Raw genomic sequence first — 25,482 nt, 5'->3', positions numbered from 1 at the left:
TTCTCCTTCTTCTCCATCTTCTCCTCATTTTACTTCTTTTAATCCCTTCAAGAGTGGGTATAAGCTTAAGATCAAACTAGATGTAAAATTTGACTTGCCTAAGTATTGTGGTGAACTTGATGTTGAAAAATTGGATGATTGAATTCAATAAGTTGAAGTCTATTGTAGAGTCCAAAACCTATTAGATGATGTTGATAGGATCCAATTAGCTACTCTTTGGTTAGGAGGTACAACTTTAACTCGGTGGGAGAGTAAGACTAAGGAAAAAGTTTTACAGCATGGTAGAGTCAGTTTAACTTGGGAAGAGTTTGTTAATGCTCTTAAGAAGCAATTTTATCCCCTAGGACATATGCAATAGTTAATGATGGAATGGAAAATATTTAGGCAAGGGAAAGATAAAACTGTCCAAGAGTACACCCATGAATTTAGGAAAAGGGCTATTTCTTTGAATGTTCCTTTGTACACCCAAGATACTTTGTTGAAGTACATAGGAGGTCTTCATTCCTGCCTTAAACATTCTATTTTGGTATTGAACCCTTGTAATTTGGATGAAGTGTCTATTCAAGCTACACACTTAGAGTCAAGGGGTAAGGGACCTTTTATTGATAAGTTTGATAATGATGTAAAGAAATCTTCTAAGAATGTAGAGACAAAGAAAGGAAAGAAGGCAGTTACAATCAAGAAGGATGAGAAACTTTCTTGCACTCATTGTGATAGGAAGGGTCATGATGAAGAACATTGTTGGAAGTTGCATCCCAAATTGAAGCCTAAGTGGGCTCAGAAATTTGATCAGAAATAGAAAGGTAAGGAGAAAGCAACAAATGTTGTTATGGATCTTGGTTTAGATTTAGATGATGAGACTAAGAAAATAGCTATGGGTTTGAAAGGTAAAGCTCCTATTTCTAGTGTTTTTGCTGCTAATTGTGCTTCTACTTCTACAGTAAATGATTTTTCTGAAGATAAGAAAAGGAATGAGCTTTTTCATTCAAGGGTTGTTGCTAAGAACACCAAAATTGATGCACTCATAGATAGTGGTTCTCAAGTGAACTTGATTTCTGAGAGTATTGTTAGAAACATGGGATTGAAAACCACATTACATAAGAAACCTTATCCACTAGGCTAGATTTGTGAAAATGACAAGTTGCAAGTAACAAGACAATGCACCTTAAGATTTGCAATCACTAGTAAGTTTGTGGATAAAGTATAGTTTGATGTGGTTCTACTGGATATCTGTGGAATAGTGCTTGGTAGCCCTTTTATTTATGATAGGAAACCAATTTTCTATAGGGAAAAGAATCATGATCACTTGTTTAAAGATGGCATTCAATATATTGTACATTCTCATAGGATTAAGACTGATCATTCTTTTGCAAACACAAGGCAGTTGAAAAGGGTAATTAATGTAAGTAAAGAGTTAACTCTTATGTCTATTAGTACAGGTGGTTCTAAACTTGAACTTGGAGTAGCTAACTAGGGTCAGATGTTGTAGGATGCACCCACAGTACATCATGAGGGAATGATGATCGAAAGCATTGATGGTTCCTTGGGTAAAAATGTTCATGTTGTGAAGGATTGATATGTTGTTGATTTATTCTCTTTCATTTTTGCATTATTGTTTAGCTTGATGCTAGTCAATGTTTGTTGGTTAGTGGCTACGACAATTAATGTAGATGCTTATGGAAGTGATAGAATAATGTTTATTATCAACAATGTTTTTGCAGTTTTCATTGTGCTTGTGAGTCAAGTATTTAGATGTATAGGTGATATAGGACAAGTGGGGAGGCCAAGTCGTCACTTTATGTTAGATTAAATGTCACTTTTGGAGGTCCAAAAGGTCTTCAGTAGGGAAGCCTAATCCAGTGGATAATTTTAGTAAAAATTGAAGTTTCTTCAAATCTCCACATTTTTGCACCATCAAAAAGATCTTAGCATCCTGATTCCAACGCAACTTAAACAAAGCAAAAAGGAGTCTGTTTGTGCAAGTTACACTCGGTCAAAGTTTTGGTCAATAGGTAGACCAGAGGCCTAGATAAGGGGCAAAATCAAACCATCTCAAAAGTGGTCAACAATGGATTTCAAAATGAAGAGCCTAATGAGATCTTTCCAATGGTGTCCATTTCGTCAAAAACAGACTTCATATGTAAAAGTTATGGCAATTTGAATTTTGGAGGCAAAATGTAATAGTGATGACATCATCATGATATCAGCAGCTTAGGTGATGACACATGTCAAAAATATGAGCAAATAAAATAGTGCCACATGGCACCTCAAGCTCAAAATTGGTGGTTTAAAAATTCATTAAAGAGGTTTGAACCTTCAACCTCTCATTCCCTACTTTCCCTCCTTACCACTAGACCACATGGAGCATTTAACAACTGTATAATGGATTTGTCATTTAACCTATGAATGTTGCCAAAGCACTTGATGAGGTTTGAACTCATGACCTTGTGGGTATGGAAAAATTGTGATTACGACTGCACCACACATTGGACTTGAAGAGCATGTGGCAAAGTTTCTATTTAACTTTTGAAACAAACAAACTGCCCACTCTTTAAATAGGGCTTATTTGTTATTTTATTAATAACAAAACCCCAAAAATGAATGTAATGCCAAAATGTAAAAAAGGCAAAGGGGGTTATTCGAAGGGAGTGTTTTGTTGTATACCCTTAATTGGTTTTGAGCCAATTCAAGACAATTATTTTGTATAAAAAGGGTGGTAGGATGTCATTCGGAGGCAACAAGAAATTAAGGGAGACTTGGAGAGAAATTTCCCTTGGTGAAGTTTTCCAAAGGAATGGGGCGATTTTTTATTTTTTTTTAAGGAGATTTTTAGAGCTATTTTTGTACTTCGGAGAATTCCTATGCTGTCGAAGTGCTAGAAGAAATGGTCATGGTGCATAATTGTAATTGATTTCTGGAGATTAATTAGATCGATCATACGCTATTGGAGCCAACCCAGAGATGTAGTCACATTTGGGGAAAACTCTGAAATCAAACTTTGTTTGCACTTTCTATCTTCTTTTCTCTCAATTCTGTTTCTCATCTTAAGTTTTGATTTCATTTATGATAAATGTATTAAGACTTCCACTAATTTGATTTTAGTTAAGCATTAAATACTACAATTAGTCTAGATCCATCCATCAGATCAATAGGTAAGTACTCTGTGACTTTCTAAGAAATTCAAAGTATTTGCTGATGTGAAATTTGTAGGGTTTTATTCAAAATGTCTCCCTGAAAAGAGTTCATTGGGCAAACAAATTATTTGAAACATTTTATGCATGATGACTTTCTTAAACAATTCCCCTTATCGATACATGAAATAACTAAGGGGAGGGAACTCATTCCAAAACATCTAAGAGTAGTTGTAGCAAAAGGTTTTTATGACAAAGCTAATTGGGTAAGAGATGCCCAGGTTTCCATGGGGATCTAGAGTTGTTTAAGAAATGGTTTTTAGAACAAAAACTAGACACTCCTATGAGCAATGTATGGGAGTTCAATATTGGTAAATTAATAGTCCCCAAAATTTTCTTTGATAGTGATGTATTGATGGATCTAGCAAAGAAATATGATTCAATTATAGGGTGCGTAAAAAACCATGCTAGAGTGTATCTATTTAGGGTTTGTCCTAAATTATTTAATGAGGTTTTTAAACTCAATGCTAACCATGCCTTACATGAAACTATTGAGATAGATAAATTTCGAGCAAGGTATGATGCACAAAGAATTTACCTGAGAATAGGGCCACTGCAAGAGCATGCTACTAAAATTGGCACTTTTCTTGTAATTATATCTAGTACCCTAGAGCCATTGTTGAGAAGACATTTGAACTTGAGAGCTCAAGCACTGTATTTTTCTCTTTGCAATATTTTTGGGATAGATGAAGTTGATCAAATTCCAGGCTCCATTGTCCTTATCATGGCTCAAATTCTTCAATTTGGATTTAGTACTATTTTGGATTTTGCTACTTTTCTTGCAAAAGAAATTCACAATGGCCTAGTGGGGATAGCAAGGGGAAAAGTGGACAAACCATAATGTTGGTATTCATTGCTTATGCATGTATGCTTGTACAAGGGATTCACCTTTTTCTCCAAGGGTATGGAGCTAGAAACAACCAGGGATGGAGAGAGGAATCCAGTGCAGTTGTGGAGTGTAGATATGACTTCAGAAGCTATAGACCTGTGAGAAGATAAAAGAAGAACAACTAGACAAACCTAACCTAGACATTAAGGAAGTGGTAAAATCTAAAATTTTGAATGATTTTTCCCATTTTACTCCTAATGCTAGGAGGAAAATAGTTAGACAGTCAAGAGTCCTCCTTCTACCGAAATAGGACATAAAAATTCCATTATTTTTTATTTAGTAAGAAAATAGAGGGATGTTCAGCTGAGGACTACTAAAGAAGTACTACAGGCTCATAGAGGAGTCAAATTTAGTGATGACCACCAAGCCCTTGTTATATGGTCCATGGAAAAAAGGGAAAATACCAAAATGCATGAGATTTCCACTGCAGAGCACACTAATGCATTGACAGTGTTCAGGGCTAGTGAGGTAGGTAGTAAATAAATAATTGGAATGGCATTAGAGATGCTAAAATTTGGTAGCATAGTGTTTGGCCAAGAGGAAGATAAATTTTCCCAACTCAATGCTAGGTTTGAAGAAATTTTTCAAGCATGTGAGGAAAGGGGTATGCAGATACAGTCACTAGAAAACAAAGTATCTCAAATGGAGAAGGTCCTTGGGAAAAGAAAAGTAGGAGAATCTAGCAGACCTAGGATTGTATACCCTCCTAGGCCACATATTGAACCCTTCAAGTCCACTCCAATTATTGAGATACCTGATACCCCAGAAAGGCCTTAGTTCCATAATATAAAAGATTTTGAATAGGAGAAGAATAAGTTGTATGCAATGCATGTAGAGCTTAACAATTGATGTAGGAGTATTTAGAGGTATAAGAGCAATCCTATGTCACCCAAAAAATGTACTTAGACTTAGTTTCTATTGCATGTGTTTTCATTTCTAGATACCCATTTAGGTCAAATAAAGGTTCCAACTCTCACAGTTCCACTATCAGTGTTTTGTGTTAGAGTTTTTAATCACCTTGGGATATGTGTAAATAATGACAAAATAGGAGTATGTAATTGAGCCATCATTTTGGTGAACTAGAAGGTGCAAATTGGTCAGATGATTGTAATTCTAATTTAGAGCATTCTAGAAAAAGAATCAGGTCAAAAGGCCCCATGGTTTGAAAGTTATCACAATTTTTCAATTTTTGGAGACCTCCTAAGAATGCTTCAAAGTTAGGTTAGGGGTATTAAATGACCTCAAATAGGGCTGAAAAATGGGGGACAAGTGAAGCTCATCCATAGGGCTATAGATCACTTTGAGAGCTTTCTAAAAATGTAAACGGTTTGTCAATCAAAGCTATAGTTCAAAAGTTATGCCTCCCAGAACTTTGGTTACTATTTTTGGAATCTTCTAATTTTGTACCAACTTCTAATGCAACTTCTAGAGCCTTCTATTTGGTTGGTGGATGCCAACTAGCACTTTCTAGAATGTATTCCTAATCCTTAACCCTCTGGGGTCTATTTAAGAACATTTCTGGCATTATAAAAGGTAGTTTAGAGTGGAGTTTGAGAGAAGGTACTGGGAGAAGAATTTATCTCTAGATTTATGCTATTGTAAGCCCTTAGGGAATGTTTTGGAGTTTGTTTCTCTGCACTAAGTGTACTATCATATTTTTATAGTTAATAAAATTTTCCCTTTCTCGATGTGTCCATTCTATGCTTGGGTCATGTCCCCATCAAGTGGTATCAGAGCTAGTTTTCCTGAGTTTGTAGATAGAGCGTTGACTGTGAGGCAGTTTGCACTAGGACTATGTGGTTGTGGGTTTGAATTAAGAAGATGCCTCCATGAAGAGAGTTTGGTGGAAGGGATAGATCTATTAATCCTAAGGAGTTCAAAGCCCTCCAAAGGCAGGTACAAGCATTATAGGAGGAGCTTTGTAGAGAAACAAATGTTGTTGCAGGTGACAAAAGTGAGAATGATAATAAAGAAGAAGAAATTGAGCCAGAAGGGGAATTTGATAGGGAAGTTCTGAATCAGGTATAGAAAAGGCTTTTTAGGGCCATTACTAAGTTTGGGAAAAGACCTACAATAGATGTGGGTGTATTTTCAGGAAATCTAAAGCTAGATGAGTTGATCGACTGAATCAATGAATTGGACGAATATTTTGAGTATGAGGATATCAGGGACCCGGATAGGGTTAAGTTTGTAAAGGCGAAACTAAAAGGCCATGCCAAAATTTGGTGGCAAGAGGTTCAATCGGAATGAAATAGAAGAGGAAAGGAGAAGATCACAAGGTGGGATTGTATGGTGGAAAAATTGAAGAAGCAATTCATTCCTATTGATTATGAGCTTGATTTGTTTAAGAAGATGCATGGGTTAAAGCAAGCAGGAAAATCGAATCCAAGAATATATAGAGTAGTTTTACCAACTTCTAATTAAATTAGGGCATGTAGAAGCAAATAAGGAGAAGGTTTCTCATTATATTAGTGGGTTGCAACCAAGCATCCAGGAAGAATTAAGTCTAGTAAGAATGACCAATGTTTAAGAGGCATACCAGTTTACCCTACAAGTTGAAGAGAAGCTAAATAAGAGGTTTGAAGGGAGACAAAGAGGGCATGGTCGAGGAGGAAGGGGTAGTGGTAGGTCATTTGGAGGCCGAAATGAAACCCAAAAGAAAAATGAAGATGTGGGTACTAGAAGGAACCAGAGGAACGAGGATTTCAACCACTCCCATGATCAAGATTTTGGAAATCAGAGAAAAAGAGGAAGAGGATGTGGAAAAGGAAGAGGAGGCTTCCAAGGTACCTATATCCATTACAATGAAGAAGGTCATCATGCCTCTAAATTCCCTCATGAAAAGGAAGGACAGATAGGAGAGCTGAGGGTCAAGCTAGGATTGCTCATGTGGATGAGGATGCACAATCATCACATTAAGAGGATGCAAAAATAGGAGAGACTTTAGTAAATGAAACGGTCCTACTAAGTGGTGAGATTGAACCAAGACAAAGGAGGAGTTTATTCCATACTAGGTGCAAGTGTAAGGATAAATGTTGTGATGTGATCATTGATAGTGGTAGCACTGATAACTTGATATCAGAGAAGATGGTCTCTAAGCTAAAGCTCAAGAGGGAGAAACACCCCCAGCCCTAACAGATTGCTTGAGTGAAAGATAATCATAAGGTCCTAGTAAGTGAACAATTTTTAGTGAAGTTCAAAATTGGGAATTACCATGATGAAGTTCTTTGTGATGTTATTCTAATGGATATTTTCCATCTATTGCTGGGAAGATCATGGTAGTTTGATAGGCATGCATTACATGATGGTCATGCAAACACATACTCTCTAACAAAGGATGGAGTTTGCCACAAACTAAAGCCCATGAAAAAGGAAGGTGAAAAGGTATGTAGTAGTGCTAGGATTTGTCTTGTTGATAGAAGAAAAATTTTAGATGGCATGAAACATCAGTGTATATGCTATGCTTTGATTCCTAGGAAAGATAAACAAGGTAGTAGTGAAATACCATTTGAAGTTTCATATTTATTAGGTGAGTTTGGAGATATCATCTCTGATAATGTTCCAGAAGGATTGCCACCAATAAGGCAAATTAGTCATAAAATAGATTTCATTCCAGGAGCTAGTTTTCCTAACAAGGCTGCTCACAGGATGACTCCTACTGAAATTGAGGAGCTGAATAGATAGGTACAGGAGCTATTGAGAAAGGGTTTGATTCGAGAGAGCCTAAGTCCATGTGAAATACTTGCAGTACTGGCACCAAAGAAGGATGGAGAGTGGAGGATGTGTACAAACTCTCGAGCTATAAATAGGATAACCATCAAGTTTTGATTTCCTTTGCCAAGAATGGATGATCTTATGGACTATTTGAATGGAGCTCTGTACTTCACAAAGATAGATCTCAAGAGTGGCTACCATCAGATATGGATACGAGAAGGAGATGAGTGGAAAATATCCTTCAACACCAAGGAGGGTCTTTATGAGTGGTTAGTCATGCCTTTTGGATTAATGAATGCCCCAAGCACCTTCATGCGACTTATGAATGAGGTACTTAAGAAGTTCTTGGGAAAATTTGTTATTGTCTATTTGGATGATATTTTAATTTTCAGCAAGACTTTGGAAGAACATTTATTGCATATTCATAGTGTCCTTGAAAGGTTAATGGTATCTTTGCAAAAAGGGAGTTAGTCTACTTGGGGTTTGTTATATCACTTGAAGGTCTTAAAATGGATCCAGAGAAGGTAAAAGCCATCTTGGAATGGCCTACTCCAAGGTTTTCTACTGAGGTAAGATCATTTCATGGTCTAGTTAGTTTCTATAGGAAGTTCATCAAGAATTTTAGTGGCATATGTGCACCTCTGACTGAGACAATAAGAGGGGATCAAAAAGAGTTCAAATGGACTATGGAAACTATGAGAAGTTTTGAAATGCTAAAAAAGAAGGTTACAGAACAACCTGTGTTGGCACTTTTAGATTTTAGAAAGGTGTTCCAGGAGGATTGTGATGCTAGTGGGAGTGCTATTGGGGTTATATTAAGCCAAGAAGGTAAGCCTATTGCATATTTTAGTGAAAAAATGAATGATGCAAAAAAAACGTATTTTGTTTATGATCAAGAGTTCTATGCAATAGTTTAGGCCTTAAAGAAATGGAGGCATTATTTTTTGCCAAAGGAATTTGTTTTATATACTAATCACTAGGCATTACAATACCTAAATAGCCAAGGTAAATTGAATTAGAGGCATATGAAGTGGGTAGAGTTCTTGCAGAGCTATACATTTGTGTTGAAGCATAGAAGTGGAAAATCTAACAGTGTTGTAGATGCACTAAGGAGGAGACAGTTGTTGCTTATAGTAATGCAGGTTGAAGTAGTTGAGTTTGATGAACTCAAGAATCTATACCCTAAGGATCTTGATTTTGCTAAAGCATGGAAAGCTTGTAAAGAGCCTATTGCTGTTGATAGAACTTAGTGGTTAGACTATCTGATTCAAGATGGTATGTTGTTCAAGGGCACTCAATTGTGCATTCGAAGGAGTTCCATGAGGGAAAATTTGATTAAGGAGAAACAAAGTGGAGGGATGGCAAGACATTTTGGTTGAGATAAGACCATTTCCATTCTTAGAGAAAATTATCTTTTGCCTCAGATTTCATAGGAAGTGAAGAAGTTTGTACAGAGTTGTTAGATTTGTCAAGTTGCCAAGGGATTTAGTCACAATACTGGACTATATTAGCCATTTCCTATTCCGTCAAAGCCATGGGAGGACATAAGTATGGATTTTTTTTCTTGAATTTCCAAGGACACAAAGGGGTAATGACTTAGTATTTGTGGTGGTCAATAGGTTTTCCAAAATGGCACATTTCACTCCATGCCACAAAACTCATGATGCTGACCATATTGCAAACTTTTTTTTCAAAGAGGTGGTAAGACTACATGGCCTCCCAAGGAGTATATTTTCTGATAGAGATACAAAATTTTTGGGGTATTTCTGGAGAACATTGTGGAAGAAGTTTAGACCAGACTTGAAATTCAATTCCATACATCACCCACAAATTGACAGCCAAACAGAACTGGTAAATAGAAGTCTGGGCAATTTGCTAAGATAGTTAGTTGGGGATAAGCCCAAGGGGTGGGATTTGATTCTACCACAAGAAAATTTTTCTTTAAATAACTCTATAAATAGGAGTACATGTAAATCACCATTCCAAATTGTATATGGGAGAAGCCCAAGGACTGCACTAGAATTGAGGAAGATAGAGCAAGGGGAGAGGACAAGTGTTGAAGCTGAAGAATTTGCTGAACATATCAAGCATCTACATGAGGAGGTTTAGGCACACATTACCAAGATGAATCAAGAGTATAAAGCTAGGGCTGATCAAAGGAGAAGACATAAGGAATTTCAAGTAGGGGATCTAGTCATGGTACACTTACAAAAAGAAAGATTTCTAGCCAGTACTTACAACAAGTTGAAGATGAAAAAATTTGGCCCCTATAAAATTTTGAAGAAACATGACTCAAGAAATGTATATGAGGTGGAGTTGTCATATGGAATTCACATTTCTCCTATTTTCAACATTGTAGACTTAACAAAATATCATGATGATGGTGCATATGAGAAGCTGATGTTAGAGCCATGTCCAATTCCTACTTCGAAGAAGGAGGAGATAGAAGACATTCTAGATCATCATGTGGGTAGGAGTACCAAAAATAGGTAGTATGAAGAGTATTTGGTCAAGTGGAAAGGATGGCTAATAGAGGACTCAACTTGGATATCAACAGACGAGGTTTCCCATTTGGGATTCCCTCTACCATTCATAAAGTGACAGGGTCACTTTTCAATTTACCCTGGGTGTCTGATGCAGAAGCATCTAGAGGTCTAAGGGAAATCCTGTTTCACCCAAAAAATGTAATTAGACTTAGTTTCTATTTCATGTTTTTTCATTTCTGGATACCCATTTGGGTCAAATAAAAGTTCCAACTCTCACAATTCCAATATCAGTGTTTTGGTTTAGAGTTTTTAATCACCTTGGGATACGTTTAAATGTCAAAAAAAAGGAGTATGTAATTGAGCCATCATTTTGGTGAGCTAGAAGGTGTAAATTGGTTGGATGATTGTAATTATAATTTAGAGCATTCCAGAAAAAGAATCAGGTCAAAAGGCCCCACGATTTGAAAGTTATCGCAATTTTTTTGTTTTTGGAGACCTCATAAGAATGCTTCAAAGTCAAGTTAGGGGCATTAAATGACCTCAAATAGGGCTGAAAAATGGGGGATAGTTGAAGCTCATCCATAGGGCTATAGAGATGTTTGATAGCTTTCCATAAATATAAATGGTTCATCAATTGGAGCCACGGTTCAAAAGTTATACCTCCCAAAAGTTTGATTACCTTTTTTGGAATCTTCTAATTTTGTGCTGACTTCTAATGTGACTTCTAGAGCCTTCTATTTGGTCACTGGATACCAACTAGAACTTTCTAGAATGTATTCCTAATCCTTAACCCTCTGGGGTCTATTTAAGAACATTTCTAGCATTGTAAAAGGTAGTTCAAAGTGGAGTTTGAGAGAAGGTACTAGGAGAAGAATTTATCTCTAGATTTATGCTATTGTAAGCCCTTAGGGCATGTTTTGGAGTCTATTTCTTTGCACTAAGTGTACTAGCATATTTTTACAATTAATAAAATTTTCCCTTTTCTTGTTGTGTCCATTCTATGCTTGGTTCATGTCCCCATCAAGAATCAACATGAAGAAAAATTGACGCAAGGTATCATGTATTTAATAGATAGGATAGAATGTCCCACATTTTTTGATCAATTATCAAGGATTTCAGCAATTAGGGATGAACTGAAGCAAAATGAAGCTATATTTAGACCCATTGTATAGAAGTGGATAGAGAGAAGTTTAGATATCATTGCTATGTGTATATCTATTATGCATCTACCATATTATCAGATAGAAGGAATTTTTGATTTACTAAATAAGTTGCAAGGGTTTGATGATAAGAAAGATTCCTTCTATAAAAGGTTAACTAATTGTTTTTCCAAGTATTTTGCAAAAAAATTTGATTTATTGCTTCGTGCTCTAAAGTCAGTTGATAAAATAAAGGAAAAGGAAGAATGGAAGAGGGAGTTAGATGAAGCCTTCTATGAGAGAATAAATAAGGTTATAAATGAAACAGGCCATTTGTTGTGGGCAATGATAAATGAGGAGTTTATAATACCATTAGAAAAGATTTTGTTGATTTAGAGGAAAATAAAAATTCTTTAGTAACTATACAAAGAGAAATTCTAAATTTTGATTGGCCCGAGGACACTATTTACAATAAATGGAAGGAAGAATTAATGTCTATAAAACAAATAGAAGGAGATGATGAGGTGGAAGATGATGACAAAGAAGAGAGTAAAAAAGTAGAAGCCACCTCTGCTACTAATGATAAATATAAAGAGGATCCTCAAGTAGTGGGAGATGACTCATCACTATCACATTTTATGACCACCTATCCCGAGGAGCCAGAATACTAAAAGAATCTAATCAAAGTATTCTTGCCTTTCCAAAGGAAATAACAGAAGTGGACCCACAAAGGAAAGTTCGATTTATCATTTTTTTTGTTATTCATAGTTTTGTCCTTTTGTTACAAATGTATGTAAAAATCTTTTTGAAGGACACTTGTTAGTCACATTTTCCCTTTTCTTATTGTAACTCATGCCTATATAAATGAGTTTTCAAGGCAATGTGAGGGTCTAAATTTTGTACAATTTTAAGTTTATGAGAGAATACAGTCGGTCCAATAGTGTGTAGTTGTTCTAAGTTTATTTTCTAGTTGTACTTTCTAAAGATATATTGAAATGACAGAACCAACAAGTTGTTCTGGGTTGTTCTTTGAATTCTATTGGTCATTGTATTAGTCATCTGAAAGGATAATACAAAGGGGCATTTACACTATATTTGTGTCATCAATTTTTGTCTCCTTTTTATGGGTTTTTTTACTTTGAAGTTATTTTAAATAAAGTTTAATTTGGCTGAATGTAATCTAGATGGGTTGTATGCTGATATCACTATTGCTTTTAATTCAAGGAATTACGAAAATGCTTCAATGAATCAGTAGGGTTTATGAGTTTATAGAAAGGATACTTCATAAGAATGTAAATGGGTGATTATAATTAATTAATTCATTTACAAGTTAACTGAATTAGATCTCCCACTAGTAGTCAATTTTTTTCCCAATGGATAAGGCACTGGTCATATAAGTCAGAAGTGAACAAGGATAAATTTTGGTACTGCATATCATAACAATTCTAAAATCAAAATCATTTTTCATTCAATATTGTTCAAAGTTATAAATGCTAGTCAATACTCATTTATATCTATTCTTTGAATCTTAGGTAGCTACTATTGTTAGGAATATTTGTAAATTCAAGGAGAATGATAACCAAATATGTTGATAAGGGATGCATAAAATTTTGAGAACATTAAAAGAAGTGAAGTAAATTGCTCGTGTTAGTAGGTAATAGATGAGAATTAGAATGAAACTAAAAGAATCTCTACACAATAGTTTGCACTAAGAATCATCCCTAGGTATACCTGCCTTGGTTTAGCAGAGCCAAAAGAGTAGAAAACCATCCTTTGATTTTGTTGAAGTTGGGTCCAAATGGTTTATTTATATAATTGCTAATAAGAATTGGTTGATCCCTAGGTTATATGAGTGTTATCATTCTGGTATTGAATATTTTGTTGTTCACTAGTTTTCAAACCCCAATATAATCATCTCCATTTAATTTTCAAAATATTGAAATATCAAATCTGTGTCTCAATTGTTATCTTTCTTAGCATAACCAAGTATCATTCTAAATATTATCATAACTCTTTTGAACATAACAATGAAACTCTAAGGTCCTATTTACTAAATCATGAAAACATATCAATTGGATCTTAGCTTATATGTCCTAAGTGAAAATCACTAATATGCAGACTTCTTATCTAGTATCCTTCATATCAAGTTATACATAGTGACATTCCTAAGAATATCCCTTTATCACATTATGAGCATTTGTGAGTAAGTTTCTAGCATTAATTCCTCAGACTATTAAATTATTTCCATAATTATGTCATCATACTTTAAAACTAATTTTTGAATGTAATCATTTGTCTTGTTGTCATTTTAGCCTACATTCATTATTGTCCTCACTAAATTAAATGTTAATTTATCTTTCCTTTTTACCTTGTAGATCATACCTTGAATCTTGTGACTAGGGTTTCAACTTGAACACATTGAGTCTTGTTTTCATGTGGCCATATCTTATTGATCTAATGTTTGGATAGGGTATCAAACTTTTAATAATCAAAATCTACATAAGTCTCTAATAAGATCACATAAATCATTGTTAATAACAAAATGTCAATCATGACCTAATTAACTCCTAATCATACTAATTCCTTATGATTTATAATAGAGTACAAATGTGGGCCTTACAATAACGAAGACATTGAATGCTAAGAATTATCTAGTTGAAGTACAATCAATGGAATATTGGAGAAACACACACACAAGAAAAGATAAAGTTGGTCTATTTACTTGTAGTTTGCTACAAAAAATAAAATAGGGTTATATACTACAAATTAATATTTGTTCTAGCCAAAGTTATTTGAGATGTGTGTATTTTCAACTATGATTTTGACCTTCACCCTCTGCCCTGAATCCACCTCGCATGATTTTTGGGGCAGACACACAACACAACATAGTGAGATGCCAATGACTATATTAAACAAATTTTAAGTGTTTCGTTGACAATAGATAGTTCATGGGTAAAGCTTTTCCTAAGCATTGAATGTTATTAGTGAAAGGGGTCTTCCAAAAACATGTATGTATTTCCTTTTCAATTCTCATTCATATGCATAGTTTTTTATAATATCCCTAAGTGTGATCAGCCTAAATTTAAAGATACAAAAATTTGTGGGCTTTTCATGGTTAACTTGAGTTTGTTGAAGATGAACCTATAGTGTCATGCATGCTACCTAATATATTATATTGGCATGCTAAGTGTGCTAACTCACCCCTAAATATAATTGCATATCTTATGGAGCTAGAGTAGGATGGAGCAGAGGTAGCGACATGATGGCAGGGGGTCACATTTTTAGGAGGACTCCATGCTGAACAAAAGGGGCTAACACAAGTTAAAATGTAGGTCAAAGGGGAATGCCCATGTATAAAGAAGCTAATTAATAGACAAAGAAGACATAAGGGAGAAGCCGCTAGTTGAAGGCACCCACTATGAAATCTATAGGGGAAAACCACCACAACTAAGGTGGCAGTAGATGAGAGTTCACTTGCATTTGGTTGGAATAAGCATGAGGTAGAGATTATAAAGAGGAAAGAAGCTGCTATATTAAAAATTAAAAAATTTAAAAATGGTAGAGGCCATAGCAAAATAGGAAGTAGACCACGTCCAAGAAGGTAGAGAGTTCCAATATACAAGGAAATCCTTGCTAAATTTGCAGATAGGAAGGAAGAAATTTCCATGCAAGAGGTGGAATTCATGGCGAAGTAATAGTTTGAGGGAGATTTTGGTGCCCAGGCTGGAGGAAACCCATGATTGTGGTGTTTAAGGAGGCAAGGTAGTTGTAAAGGAGTAGGTGCCAATGAAGAATAGTCAAAAAAATCAGTCCCACATTGCTTCCATGGGTATATTTTTATGTGTTTAAATACAATCAAATACAAGTTGCATTGTGTCTCAAAGATAGGACCTTTTTGAGAGTTGCTAACCATGTGGAGGGGTGCACCCGATTGGTTGAAGATAAGGTTAATTTTTAAATAAACCAACGAGCATGAGGACATGATAGGTTTAGATGTGAAGAAAAGGATTTTTCCATGTGGTAGATCCAACGAATGATGCTTCCCCACTTTACCAAAGTGCTTAGATGTTAAATAATGTGAGAAAGTCCCTAGTTGACATGTGTCAATGGCCCCCACATAGAGATGATGTGATGCCAGACAAAAACTCAAATGATAGAGGCATCGTATTGTACCACGTGGCAAAATGGATAGTGGGTGCTTGCCCGCATTACAGAGATGCAGGGAGTTTAAGAAAACTAGGAACGTGCTTAGGTGCCACATAGCAGTGGGCCTAGGTTAGAGGTGAGGTGGTAGTTGATTGGGTGGACAGACAAGCCAATTAGGTGTTGCCATGTGGTAACCTGGTTAGACTAGATTTGACCCAAACTTCATGGATAGGGCCAAAAATAAAATATTTTAAAATGTTTTTTTAAAATGTTTTTTCAAAGAGGGTCATGTATAGAAATTTTAAATGCAAGAGGCATATTTTCTAAAGTTTGAACATTGGAATTTTTATTTTTTTTTGAAAATAGAAGATAAAGTGAGAGCCATAGTAGGGGGTATTTTTTCAAACTGAGATTTATGGGGTTTTCGAGAGGAAAATATAGTGTTATCATATATCATCAGAATTGGGAGAAGGCAAACTTTCCAATTATGAGCTTAGTTTTTGCATAGGTGCTCACTGCTTCAAGTTATAGGTAGAAATGTAAAATTTGGGGCCTTCTCAATGAAATGAGCTAAAATTTAAAATACAATTACAAGAATGGTAAAACATGGTAAGAATGCAGTTGGAGTTAATTTTGATCACATTTATTTAGTTTAAACCCAAATTTTTACCAGCATTTCATGAGATTTTGAGATTTTTGGCAAACAAAATGGTTTTCATCATTGAATAGGAGATATTTCAAGTTTGTTACAAGAGATTAACAAAAACCAAATTAGATCAAAGGGGAGAGAGATTAGATAGATTCTTTTCACTACAATATATTAAATTTCAAGTCAACACATGTCATCTTTAGATCAGATCTAGGATTTCACTTCTTGTCTATATCTTTCTTTCTCTCATCCATTGCAAGTGTTGGTTCCAATTTTTTGAGAAAATAACTTCTCAACTACTAAGATACCATTCTTCAACAATTTCTCTTATATTGAGCAGCATTTTAAGTTTTATGCAGATAGTTCTAACCTATTAGGTAGTTTGGCATTTCAATTTCATGCAACTCATGTATTTGTTTCAAAGAAATAAACAAAATTCAGTAGCAAGTTAGTCTTCATTTTGATATCTTGTCTCTTATTCATGTTGTTTGTGATCTTTTGTGTTTTGTAAACAAAAAGTATGAAACTCAATTGAAATCTATTGGTTTTATATGTTGATTTATTTTGCTTATGACTCAAAGGGTTATGTAAATGCTTGATTCATCATCATAGGATTGCATATCTCATGAAGGGATAGGTCAAGTATGAGATTCAGAAAGATGTAGATGTCTAATTCACAAAGTGGATAGATATATCAGGAAATCTTGATGTATGGCATATGTCAATGAATTTTAGTGATGTGTGTTAGGGATTTTTGTTACCACACAATAGAGAAGGCATTGATCATTTTGATAGGATCATTAGGTTATGGTGTTCATGTCATGCTTTTATGAACTCAACATCATTAATCAAATGTTTTTCCCTTTCATGTTGTAGAATCTAAATGTGATGCCCTCACTCAGTTTATGAATTTCATTGTTTTGCACTTAGCTACTATAGATCTATTTCATTTCATGAGTCATTAGGAGAAATAAGGGTTAAATCTACTTAATAGATTCAAGAATATGTTTTTGCATTAGTACCATATTAATTAAATTTGAGGTCTGCACACCTAGGTTTTGCAAAGCCTAAAGTAGAAGAATGGTCAAGCCTTATAGTTGGCTCAATGTTTGAAATGATATGTCAAAGATGGGATTTAGCTGCCCGTAGATGTACCATATTCTCAGCGAGGTAATTTGAAACCTATAACATTTCAAAACACTAAAAAGATGGTGACTGTAATGGGGAGTGTCATACAAAAAGAACCAAAATCTCTGGCATGAAATAGATTGGATATAAAAAATCTATAGTAAGATGTGTTTCCAGTTTCCTTGCTAAAGCTTCATGTCCCCCAATATCCTTATTCATTGATAGAAATAGTTTGACTAAATTGAATAAATTGTAGTATCAATGTCACTTGGCATTTGATAAGTTGCTGTCATAATTCAGAATCAATGTCAAGTTCTCTCACTTTGTCAAGAGTTTCAAATTCCCATGTTGTTGAATAAAGTTTTCAAATACTGGTTCTAAATTCTAGACTAGCTTGTTATGTTTTGCAAGTTTGGTGAATTTTCTCACTAAGTGAGTGGCAACTCAAAGTTATATCTCTACACTAGTGCTTTGTGAATGTGAAGTTATTTTGAAGGATGCAATAGTTGGATAAAAGATTTGAAGAATTCATCTCAAGTTCTTGACAATGGGTGAAAGAATTAGGTGAGATGCATTGTAGATGTTACTAAATCTAGATAAGATTTGAATCTGTTCTTATTTGCAGCATTGAAGTAGTTGCAGGCATCAATATTGAAAAGTATTTTCCACTTTCATGTGACTTTATTTACATGAGAGTGAGCTTTACAAAAGTTTCACTATCAAGTGGTAATTTAAGCACTAAGTAGGAGATTGGTTTGATCTATCTTAGCATACATTGTGAAGAATAGATTTAGCAAGCGTTATCATATTTTGAAGTATGTTTGAGGTTGAATTGGTAGAAGATTTTTAGATCTATTGCAAGTAATGAATTTTGAATGTATTTATTTGTGAACGAGTTTCAAATCTTTGAAGAATGTCAAGTTTCCTTTAATCTAGTGCGTAGGCTATCAGTGAAATTCCTAGATCTATTCCTAGCAAGAGATATATGTCATTATGTTTTGATGGCATTCATGGTTTCCCAAACCCTATGCCATATAACCTTAGAAAGTATTTACCTAAGTTCAATTGGAACTATGAAAATTTAGCCAATTGTCATGTTTAGTTGTTCAGTGATTTGATTGGTGACTTTGAAATTGTTCATGAAGATGTGCATATGAAGTTGTTTGTTCAAACTTTGAAAGGTGATGCTAGAGACTAGTTTTCTTTTCTACCAGCATGCTCAATTTCATCTTGGGATGAATTACTTTCAGCCTTCATGAAGAAATTTGGTGAAAGAGTAAGCATCTTTGATTATTTTAATAAGTTCTTGAAGATTCAAATCAGGAATGATGAATTAGTTCCTAAATTTAATATCAAATTTGCGAAGGTTTTAAATGAATTTCCTGAAAAGTGTAAGCCAGATGATCAAGTGTGTTTAGTATTTTATCTTGATGCATTTGACAGGAAAATGAGTTATATATTGAGGGATAAATAACCTAGGACTTTTCATTAGGCATTCATAATGGCAATAGAGATTGAAAATTATATAAAATATGGCTTAACTAGGAGACATTTCTCTAGGAATGTTTTCTAGCAAGAGGAGGTGGAAAATATAGATCAATGTCATAAAGAGTATTTGATTTCAGATCAAAAAATAGGTACCCCTACTATTGTAAATAATTTTGTTGAAAATTAAGAAATAAAAACATGTAAACATGAAGTCTCTTTGTTGAAAGAGGAGCTGAGTCCATTCTTGCTGAATTGAATGCACATGTTTGTAGTATTACAACAATAGATGATAGAGTTGATTCATTTGACAAGTTATACATGAAAGATGTAAGTTCAATTATTCATTCTTCTATTGATGATTTGCATTATGTTGAAAACATAACTAGTCATGAAGAGGAAAGGCACTGATCTTAGTATGAGGATGAAGAAGCTAAAAATTGTGTTTCAAGTGTTGTGAACAATGTTGCTAATCTAGTATATAATCAAGAGGTATCATATAAAGTAGATTATGAGAGTGGTTACTCAAATCAAAGTGAGGACAGTGATAGTACATGTTCATCTTCATATGAATTAGTTGAAAATTGGGAAGAAGAAAGCAATGATGGAAGTGAGTACTCTTACATGAGTAAAGGTATGAGTTCTATTTCTAAATCTGAAACAGATTCTATTTCAAAGTTATGTGAATCATCTTGAGGTTGAAATTTGTGAAGAAGAGTTGTCTATACAATAAAAGGATAAAGATGTCATTTATAAGGATGGATTACCTAATTGTGTAGATGAGTGTCTTGAGAATGCATGTAGTGATAGTCAACATACAAATGATTCTAAAGTTAATGCATCAGAACCTAAAGAGAATTGGTTTGCAAGAAATTTATATCACCTTCATGGAGAAAATGCAAGTAATATTGACTCATATTCTACATGTTTTGTTGATGGAGTGAATGGTGTGTTTTCATGTGATGATTCTAATTTTTCTTCTTCATATGCTAAAAATGTTCATGATGGAAATGTTAGAAATGGCTTTAAAGTTTTCACTAATCTATTATATGGTGAGGAGTTTGATGTTGATCAGCACATCACTTGTCATAATGTCTACAATGGCACATTACATGGAGTTATCAATCCTTTGTTTGAAGAGCACATCGAAGTTTCCAATTTAGTTGAGGATGATTTTAATAATGATACATTATTCTACTACTATAAGAGGTCAAATTTCTTTTCTTCTGAGTATGATAGTGAAAATGATAATAATGTTGCATCTCATGAGATTGAGAATAAGGTGTTTGATCAAGGTGTTATTGAAAGTCAACATGCACCTTGTAATGGATTTTATGATCAATACTTTAATGTGACAACTAACACATTATTTTATTATGAAGAGTCATTAAAGGACTCTAAATTAGTTTTAGATTTTGACATTGATGATATATGTGAGTACAAATCTGATTGCTCATTTGTGTATCATCTAGTTATACACAAGGATACACAATTTCAAGGTATGTGTGATTCTTTTCCCCAAGTTGAGTATGAAGCCTTCATATTCAATGTTGATAGAATGAATGATTCATTCAATAAAGGAGATTTTTAGTTTGAGTCTAATAGTTATAAGCATGTTGATCAAAACTTTAATAATTAGCAAGTGTTAGAAAATGAAGCTAGTTGTTATATGCATTATGAAAGTGAAGTTGCAGATTCAATTTTGCCAAGTGAGTTGATTCAGAATGTTGATCTGATTGGTGAAATTGATAGAAGTAATGTTTCTAGTTTACCTCATGGAAATTTATATGAAAATCAGATTTATGATAGAGGTAAGAAGTTCTGTTGGAGTTTGCTTGCCTAAGGCCATCGTTTGTACATAGTAGGAGTAGTTGTTTCTTGCTTTCAATAAAGTTGTTCAAGAGAAGTCTTGGTTGTTTTAGGAATGATCTTCTTCTTCAAGAGATCTAAATTCTTTCCATGCCCACAAGGGACATGCATCCACAGAAAGATCCATTATTGGGACTCAAAATCGAAGCCTCGATTTCGAGTACCAATAAGAAAATCAAGCCCTATAAGGGCTTTGTAATGCATGTATACCCAATGATCCATTTGAAGCCTAAGAAGTGTTTAATGTTTCTAAAATATTGCATTTAGTGCATCTATATGTTCCATGAAGTTAAATTTTCATTTTGAGCCATTCCATGAAGTCTTGTTTTGAGCAATTTTCATTTTGAGCCATTTCGTGAAGTCTTGTCAAACAACAACAAGAGGCCTTGTTTGCAATTGAATATCTCGCACCTAGTAATGTTTCATGACTCACCACTTTGTAAATTTTTAGTGTCAATATCAAAGAGCCTATGTTTCATATTTCAACTTGTTTCAAATATATTTCATTAGGTTTTGAATCCCTCAAAGTTGGTCATTTACTATGTCATGTCAATATGAATTGTTCAAAATTTTGGAAGGCCTTATTTGACTTGTTATAACTTTGACTTAGTTGAAAAAAATACTAAGATTCCTTTTGTGTTTCATTTTAAAGGTAAGAGAATTTCCATGTTCCTAATTTAAGCTTATGAAAAATCCATTTGATCAATTTTTAAATGAAATTCCAAATGTAATTTCTAACTTTTTATTGGTGTCTAGAAGTTCAGATTTGTCAGTACCCCTGTTCATGATGTCATATCTCCAAATTTGTGATAGATGAGATTGAATGGATTGTACCACTACATTTTACTCTAAAAATACTTCAAGTGTGTCAATTTTCAAATCTTGACAAATCCATCAGTACACTTTCCTAGGCCAATTCCATTTTGCAAAAAAATGCCTTCTACCATTGTTTCCAATCTGCAAAATTCAAGTAGCCCATTTTGACCACTTTCCATTTGAATCTTGTTATTTTTCATGAGACCTAATCCTAGATCTATGTTTTACTCATGAAAATGAACCAATGTCCCATTTTTTGTGCCCCCAAGTATCAGTTTACCTAGTTTTCAAAGCCAAAACCAAACATGTTTTATTGTTTTCTGACATGTTTTCTTGTAGGTAATTCTGAAAGGGTAACTTCAACAATCAATATCGTTTGACTGGGAATTTTTCATGAGATGAGATTTGACAAGGTGTAAGTATGTAGAATAGAGAATCAGTGCATCTGATTTCAAAGCCCAATCATCTATTGGTGTTAGTTTTTAAAGCTAGTCAAAGGACCTCCTAGCACAAAGTTGACAAACTGAAATAAAGTGATAAAATGAGCTTTTAATGACAGAGCAATGGTTGAATTTTTTTTGAATCAGTATTAGGAAATCAATGGACCAATTTGGAGTATCATTTATTTGTAAGAAATTTTTTTTTTAGTTTGACCCACTTTGGGGCTCGACTAAATGGTGTTAGACTAATAGAATTTGAGGAAGGATTGGATAGAACTTCAAGACATTGAAATTGCTTACAAGGAGGTTATAATTCCTCTATCAGTTTTAGCTAAGAAAGATAATGTGTTTACTAGGCTTCCCCTTGTTATCTTTTGTTATTTTATGTATTCTCTACATCCTAATGATCTACACCAAGTAGGGCACCAAAGGAGGTAGAAAAGTACTTTACTAAGAGGAATGTATTATAGAAGGATAAATAATGAGAGAAGGCTTCATTTGTGGTGCATATGGACTATCATGGCACATGCATATAAAAAATGAAATGCCTTTTATATAATGAAGACACTAAATGCTAAGAATTGTCCATTTGAAGTACAATCAATAGAATATTGGAGGAAGATAGACAAGAAAAGATAAAGTTGGTCTATTTACTTGTAGTCTACTACTAAAACTAAAATAGGGTTATATACTACAAATTAAGTTTTGTTCTAGCCAAAGTTATTTGAGATTTTTGTATTATCAATAGTTATTTTGACCTTCATCCTCTATTATTTCAATCCCTATATCCACCTTGCATGATTTTTGGGGTAGACACACAACACAACATAGTGAGACACCAAGGACTATATTAAACAAATTTTAAGTGTTTGGTCGACAACAAATAGTTCATGGGTAAAGCTTTTACTAAGCAGTTAATGTTCCTAATGAAAGGGGTCTTCCACAAACATGTATACATTTCCTTCACAATTCTCATTGATGTGCATACTTTTGTATCATATCTTTAAGCATGATCCACCTAAACCCAAAGATACAAAAATTTGTGGGCTTTATCATGGTTAACCTAAGTTTTTTGGGGATGAACCCATAGTATCATGCATGCTACCTGATAGATTATGTTGGCATGCTAAGTGTTTTGACTCACCCCTAAATATAATTTCATATCCTATTGGTCTAGAGTAGGATGGAGCAGAGGTAGGGGCATGAAGGTAAGGGGTCACATTTTTAGGACTCCACATTGAACAAAAGGGGTTGACACAATATAAAATGTAGGTCAGAAAGAAATGCCCATGTATAGAGAGCCTAATTAACAGAGAAAGAAGGCATAAAGGAGAAGTAGCTAGTTGAAGGCACTCATAGCAAAATCTGTAGGGGAAAACCACCATGACTAAGGTGGCAATAGATCAAAGTTCATTTGTATTTGGCTAGAATAAGCATGAGGCAAAGATTATAAAGAGGAAATAAGTTGTTATATTAAATTTTTAAAAAAAAAATTAAAAATGGTAGAGGCTGTAGCAAAATAGAAAGCAGACCATGTCCAAGAAGGGAGAGAGTTTCAATATGCAAGGAAATCCCTGCTAAATTTGCAAAAATGAAGGAAGAAATCTTCACACAAGAGGTGGAATTCATGGCAAAGTGGAAATTTGAGGGAGATGTTGGCACCTAGGCTAGAGGAAACCCATGATCATGGTGTTGATGGAGGCAAGGTAGTTGCAAAGGAGTAGATGCCAATGAAGAATAGTTAAAATAGTTATTCCCAAATTGTTTCCATGGGTATACTATCTGACACAAGTTGCATTGTGTCTCAAAGACAGGGCCCTTTTGAGAGTAACTAACCACATGGAGGGGCCTACTTGATCCATTGAAGATAGGGTTAAGTTTTAAACAAACCAATGAGCATGAGGACATGGTGGGTTCAGATGTGAAGGCATAGGATTCTGCCATGTGGAAAATTGAATAGCCAATACTTCCCTACTTCTTGAAGGTGCTCAGATGTTAAATAATGTGGGAAAGTGCCTAGCTGACACATGTTAGCAAGCCCTACCTATAGATGATGTGGTGCCAGAAAGAAGCTCAAATGATGGCGGTATCAGATTGTGCCACATGGCAAAATTGATGGTGGGTGCTTGCCTGCACTATGGAGATGTAGGGAGGTTAAGCAAAATGCGAATGTGCTTGGGCACCACATGGTAGTGGGCCTAGGTTGGAGGCAAGGTTGTAGTTGACTTGGTGGACAAATGGGCCAATTGGGTGTTGCCATGTAGCAGCTTGGTTAGACTAGGTTTGACCCAAATTTCATGGGTAGGGCCAAAAATAAAATATTTTAAAATGTCAATTTTAAATTTTTTTTCAAAGAGGGTCATGTACATAAATTTTAAATGGAAAGAGGCATATTCTCTAAAGTTTGAACATTGGAATATTTTATATTTTTTGAAAATAGAAGATCAGGCCAAAGCCATAGCAAGGCATATTTTTTCAAACTAAGATTCATGGGGTTTCTGAAAGGTAAATATAGTGATATTATATATCGTCAAAATTGGGGGAAGATGATATTTTTTATTATGAGTTTATTTTTGCATAGGTGCTCACTAGTTCGAGTTATAGGTAGAAATGTAAAATTTGGGGCCTTTTTAATAAAATGAGCTAAAATTGAAAATGTAGTTACAGGATTGGTAAAACATGGTAAGAATGTAGTTAAGGTTAATTTTCATCACATTTATTTAGTTTAATTTCAAATTTTTACCAACATTTCATGAGATTTTCATATTTTTGGAAAACAGAATGGTTTTCATCATTGAACAATAGATATCTCAAGTTTGTTATAGAAGATTAATGAAAATAAAATTAGATCAAAGGGGAGAGAGATTAGAGAGATTATTTTCACTAAATAGGAGGGAATTTCAAGTGGACATGTGCATCTTTAGATTAGATCTATGAACTCACTTCTTGTCTATATCTTTCTTTCTCTCATCCATTATAAGGGTTGGTTCCAATTTTCTGAGAAAAAAACTTCTAAACTACTGAGGTACCATTCTTCAACAATTTCTCTTGTATTGAGAAGCATTTTAAGTTTTATGTAGATAGTTGAGACTTGTTAAGTAGTTTGGCATTTCAATTTCATGCATCTCATGTATTTGTTTCAAAGAAATAAACAAAATGCAGTAGCAAGTTAGTCTTCATTCTGATATCTTGTCTCCCATTCATGTTGTTTTTGATCTTTTGTGTTTTGTAAATAAAGAGTCTGAAACTCAGTTGCAATCTATTGGTTGTATATGTTGATTTATTTTGCTGATGACTCAAAGGGTTATGTAAATTCTTGATTCATCATCATAGGATTGTAGATCTCATGAAGGGATAGTTCAAGTATGAGATTCAGAAAGATGTAGATGTCTAATTCACAAAGTGGATAGATAGATCAGGAAGTCCTAATGTATAGAATATGTCAACGACTTTTAGGGATGTCTGTTAGGGATTTTGATTACTACCCAATAGATAAGGAATTGGTCATTTTGATAGGATCGTAGGGTTAT

This window comes from Cupressus sempervirens, chromosome 9 (assembly GCF_028749045.1).
Source record: "Cupressus sempervirens isolate cs-2001-9-10 chromosome 9, ASM2874904v1, whole genome shotgun sequence".
Taxonomy (NCBI): domain Eukaryota; kingdom Viridiplantae; phylum Streptophyta; class Pinopsida; order Cupressales; family Cupressaceae; genus Cupressus; species Cupressus sempervirens.
The sequence above is the reverse complement of the archived record's forward strand: the minus strand, read 5'-3'. Positions refer to the sequence as shown.